General features: G+C 39.8%; 1 pseudogene; it reads right to left on the reverse strand.

Moving 5' to 3' along the window:
• Positions 1-4,433: 4,433 nt before the first annotated feature.
• Positions 4,434-5,357, reverse strand: LOC115689372 (uncharacterized mitochondrial protein AtMg00810-like; annotated as a pseudogene).
• Positions 5,358-5,827: the final 470 nt, after the last annotated feature.

Consider the following 5,827-nt stretch of genomic DNA (forward strand, 5'->3'; position numbering starts at 1 on the left):
CTCTAGAATTTTTCTCATCACCTTATACTTGGCTCTTTTACACTGATTGAGTGACACGTTAATCCCTACCTGCTCCCTCACCAACTGCTTCAGCTGAGCACTCTTCACATCAGGCATCGCTTTGATGGTATCGAAGAAGTGCTTCGACAACCAAGCACTCGTTACCCTTTTGTTGTCAAACATGATGGAACAAGTATGTTCCTCCTGTAATGACCTAATTTGGAATGACCCGTCCCTCTTTGAACGTGCGCCATATATCTTCCACGAACAACTAGGTTGAGAACACTTTGCTCTAACATAGTCCTGCGTATTTCGAGTGAACTGAAGAGTCCTCTGTTCAGCTATTGAATACTTGATAATCCCTTCTTTGAATTGTTTGGCATCAGAAAATTTCAGACCTACAGTCAACACAGAAGAAGAAGAGCCAGGATCGTATAACGGATACTTACGTTTCCTTTTGCGCACAACGGGATCATCATCTTCATGCTGATTTTCAGAATTATCATTCTGTTCATCAGAGCCACTTTCTTCATAATCAGTGTCATTACCTTCAGTTGGAGCTCCATCAATGCTATGTCCTGGTTCAGCTTCATGCAATCCTCCAAGTGCAGCTGTTGATTTTTTTCCAAATTCCCTTTGCTTTTGCCTTGACTGTGCAAGTTCCTCATCGTCATCTTCACTTGGTAAATTTACATTTGTCACACCCTTATCATCTGATTCACTAGATGCAGCAACTTCCCACGACAATCCAGTGAACTCAAATCCAGTGAACTCTTCACTCGCTGCATGGCTTGCCTCCCTCTCATCCCTCTCATGTCCAGCTTCATCTATAATAGAACTAGCACCAACCTGAGTACTAGGTAAAGCAGCACCATCACCTACGTCTCCTCTCTCAGCCCCTTCATCAGATTCACCATCACTATAGGACTCAACGTACACAACAGCTTCTTTTCCATGAAGATAATGGTAGATGATATCCTTAACACCATTATCATCATGAAAGTTTCTAATACCGTCCTTCAAGCTGCTTCCAGGAACACAATAATGCAAACTTCCTATTTTACATCTTAATTGTTGAACTATATCCCTCATGAGATTAATATATGCTGGCTTGCTTCTATCGAAATAAACAGTACCTTCAAGTCCCCCAAAATATTCCCACTCGTCAGTGCCAATGACAAATTCTCCTCCATAGCGAACAATGATGCCGATAATTGTGTTTTTATCCCCCATATCGACCCTGCATTGAAGGGAAAAAGCCAAAAAATTCAATATTTTAGCTTTCGGGACTACACCACATAGGAAAAAGAGCACAGCTTCACATGAAGGTCCCCCACATGGTTGACAAGATTGAAAAAGCCACCATCAGACCACATGGGTGACAATGATAGAGGTCCCCACATGGACCACAGTGTATCGCATATACTCAGCCCGGCACCAACACAATCGAATCCACTTCAAGCCCTAATATCCGAACAACTAGCCATAATTTATGAAGTTCAAGCTTTAATTTCAGAAGTTCAAGACCTAATTTCAAGTTCGAGCCCCAATTTCCCGAGTTCGAGCCCTAATTTCCTACTTCAAACCCTAATTTCCCGAAGGCAGCCCTAATCTACCAATTAATTGAGTGAAACATAGGACAATGAAGCACAATGTGTCGATCAATTCAGCAAAATAGAAATTAATAGCCCTTATTTGAAGACCGACCTTCGTAATTTGCCACGGAGACGGGACCGACGCCAACGGGACGAGTGATGCTCAGTCCATGGGATGAGGGAGCGACGCCGACTGACCGCAAGGGGAAGGCAAGAGACGGCGTTGGCGACGGTGACAGTGATGGCGACGGTGACGGCGACGGCGACGAAATGAGGGCGCCACGAGCGACGAGCGACAGGCGACGGCGACTGGACGAAGGAGACAGAGCAGGTGTGACGAGCGATGCGATGCTAAGACCTTTGAACTGAGCGACGTCATTTGCTGTCCTAAATGGAACGACGTCGTCCTTCTTGTCCACGTGGACTGAGCGACGTCGTTTTGCTCGTCCACGTGGACATCAAATGTTGACCCCAATATCCACGTCACACTCTTTTTTTAAATAAAAATGCCAGGTCAGCTTTTTGGCCGAAATTTTGGCCGGAGTCACTAAAGTGATCGATTTTCCTCCGACTTGGCACCAAAGTGATCCGAAAAAAAGTTATGACACCAAAGTGATCGCCGTACACAAGTTATGGCACTTATAGTATACTTTTGCCGAAAAGTGAGTATAAAAGAGATGTCTGGTTCTCAATTAAGTAGAGTGGCTTGATGGTGAAGCACATATATATTGACTTATCGATTTACATACAATTTCTCTTTAATGCTTTAAAACTTAAATAATAGTTTTAATTTTTTTACGAAAATGTAAGAAACAAGTGCGTTTCTATTTTTAATAAAAACGAATTATTTTAGATGTACAACGAGTTTAACAAGTGCTGGCCAATGTATGTTAAACCGGCCCTTCAAACGCGAGAGCGAAGGAAAGGCATGACGTAAAGTTTTCGGGCCTTGGACTTAGACCTTAGGTGAACGGGAAAGATGAATCTCGGGTCAAGATTACTCAGAAGGCATTTATCATACTTACAAAATATACATGAATAATTTTGTCAACTTCAAAAACTACTAGGACCATTTTCTCAATACTAAGACAACCCCAAGGCCTTTTACCCGGAGAGGTTTAAGGACATCCCAGTCAATTACAAAGGGACTAGCTTTGAGTACATACCTTTTGATGCAGGAAGGAGGATGTGTCCAGGGATGAACTTTGGGCTTGCGAACGTGGAGCTTCCACTTGCAATGTTGTTGTACCACTTTGATTGGGAGCTTCCTGAGGGAACGAAGAGTGAAGAGCTAAGGGGAAGCGAGATCTGTACCTCGTTCCCAAGCCCTATCAGCCTAGCTTCACCTGCTGAGACATTCTTAAGTAGTTGGTACAGGGGTTGTTGAGTATACAAACATCAGCTATTATTGTTGGGGAAGAAACCTACAGAATGCAATTTCATCCTAAAGGAAGTTTATGACTTACAGAATGCATTGTAGGAGAATATATGAACTTAACTTTCTATGTCACTTGCTCCTTTTATTTTTAACGGGATAAGTACATTGAAAGTCCTAAAATTTATCATAAAAGTATAATTAAGTCCTAAAATTTTCAAAAAGTGCAATTAAGTCCTAAACTTGTCATGAAAGTGCAATCGAGTTTTAGAATTTTCAAAAGGTGTAATTTAGTCCTAAAATTTGACAAATTGGTCCAATCAAAAGTCCTTCCGTTAATTGTACTTTTTAAAAGTTTTAGGATTTGATTGCACTTTTGTGATAAGTTTTAGAACTTGAATGCACTTTTGAAAGTTGTAGACTCGATTGCACTTTTGTGATAAGTTTTAGGACTCAATTGCACTTTATTACAAGTTTTAGAACTTGAATGCACTTTTTGAAAGTTGTAGGACTCGATTGTACTTTCATGATAAGTTTTAGGACTCGATTGCACTTTCGTGATAAGTTTTAGGATTCGATTGCATTTTCGTGATAAGTTTTAGGACTTTTAGTGCACTTAGCTCTTTTTTAATTCTTGAACTGTCTTTCCTTTTGACCAAAAAAAAGAAAGAACTGTCTTTCCTCAAAAGAATAAAACTAGAGTGAGAGTACAACTGAGTGGGATAGTTAAGCACACAATGTCTTTTATGAGGTTACAAGTTCAAGTAGTATCGCCAGTGAACTAAAAATTAAGGTTCCTAGATAGATTAGTGAAGTGTAACAAAAACTTTCGTTTTGTTGTAAAAGTAAACGGTGATCTTTGGAATCAACTCAGAAATCAACATAAACGGCGATCTTTGGAATCAACGCGGAGACCAACTTGAAGTACAATATGAGAGAAAAAAGAGACACGAGAGAAGTAGGGAGCAAATGTTAAGTCTTCTTCATTCTTCATCATTATCCTCACCAAGTTTACAAAAGTCTCTATTTATAGACTAGATGATACAATGAACATGAATATGTGTGTTCATGTATACAATTGATGAGGATCTGATCGTGTACATTAAAAGAGAGGACCATTCATTGAATGGGGAAAAGTGATACATCCACATCATTCAATGCATCATTCAATGCATTTATAACACTCCCCCTTGGACGTTCACTTTTTATTATACACTTCTTAGACTGCCTCATTAAAAACCTTGCCAAGAAAAACCCAGTGGGACAAAAACTTGTCGAAGGGAAAAAGAGTACAGTGCGTATAATACTCCCCCTCATTTTAATAGTCATTGCACATAGGCTGCCTCATTAAAAACCTTGCTAAGGAAAACCTAGTGGGATAAAAACTTGACGAAGGAAAAAAGAGCACAGCCATAAACCTTTTGGGTTTCATCCTTCAGGGATGGTTAATTCGCTCCCCTTGATTAAAGTAGTCGTCCAAGTCGACGCATTCCTATTCCATATACAAGTTTTTCAAATGTGGAAGTAGGAAGGGATTTAGTGTACAAATATGCAAGATTGTCACTAGAGCGAATTTGATGGATATCTATTTCACCTTTTTCAGCGGGTAAAATAACTTAGGTGAAATATGTTTTAGTTTTGTCTCTTTTGACAAATCCATCACGCATTTGTGCAATGTGAGCCGCATTATCCACAAAAAGTATAGATGGGGCATCATGAATTGAGGATAAGCCACATGAATCTTGAATGTGATGTATTAAACTTCAAACACATTCTTTGGCAGTTTCAAATAGTCCAATAATCTTAGAATGATTTGAGGAAGTAGCAACCATACATTGCTTTACTGACTTCCATGAAACTGTCGTGTCCCCATAGAGGAACACATGACCAGTCTGTGACTTGGCATTATGAGGATCAGACATATAGCCAGCATCTGAATATCCCACCAATGTTAAATCTCTGTTTCTTTGGTAAAATAAACCAAGATCAACAGTTCCTTGGAGGTAATATAGGATATGTTTAACGCCATTCCAATGTCTTCGGGGTTGGATTGGCACTGTGTCTAGCTAGAACATTCACTGCAAATGCAATATCAGGCCTGATGCAATTTGCAAGATATAACAGTGCTCTTATGGCGCTAAGATAAGGAACTTCAGGTCCTAACATATCCTCGTTTTCCTCTTTAGGTGTAAATGGGTCTTTGTCCACTTCAAGTGAACGGACCACCATTGGTGCGCTGAGATTTATCCATATAAAATGTCTCCAATATCCTCTTTGTATAATTAGACTGGTGTAATAAAAACTCCTTCTGGGAGGTGCTCGATCTGCAGGCCGAGACAATACTTAGTTTGACCCAAGTCCTTTATTTCAAATTCATTATTTCCCATTTGGGGAATTGAAAATCCTTTGGGGACTTTCATATATATATATATATATATATATATATATATATATCAGTGTCAAGTGACCCATACAAATATGCAGTCACAACATCCATTAAGTGCATATCTAGATTCATATTTACTGCCATACTGATCAAATAACGGAACGTAACGTTGTCTATTACGGGAGAATAAGTGACATCAAAGTCTATACCGGGTCTCTGCGAAAAACCCTTAGGCAACTAGCCTCGCTTTGTATTTCACCACCTCACTCTTTTTGTTGTGTTTTCTTACAAACACCCATTTATATCCAACAGGGATAACATCTTTGGGTGTTCGGACAACAGGTCCACAACGTTTATTAAGCGATCTAGTTCCGCCTTAATTGCCTCCTTCCATGTATTCCAATCTGAATGCTTCTGGCATTCAAGAATGGATTTTGGTTCTGGATCCATATTGTCTTTTGAGACAGTAAG

The sequence above is a fragment of the Syzygium oleosum genome, unplaced genomic scaffold, assembly GCF_021117445.2.
Source record: "Syzygium oleosum isolate NSW1041296 unplaced genomic scaffold, Sole_v2.1 Sole_v2.70, whole genome shotgun sequence".
NCBI classification, from domain to species: Eukaryota; Viridiplantae; Streptophyta; class Magnoliopsida; order Myrtales; family Myrtaceae; genus Syzygium; species Syzygium oleosum.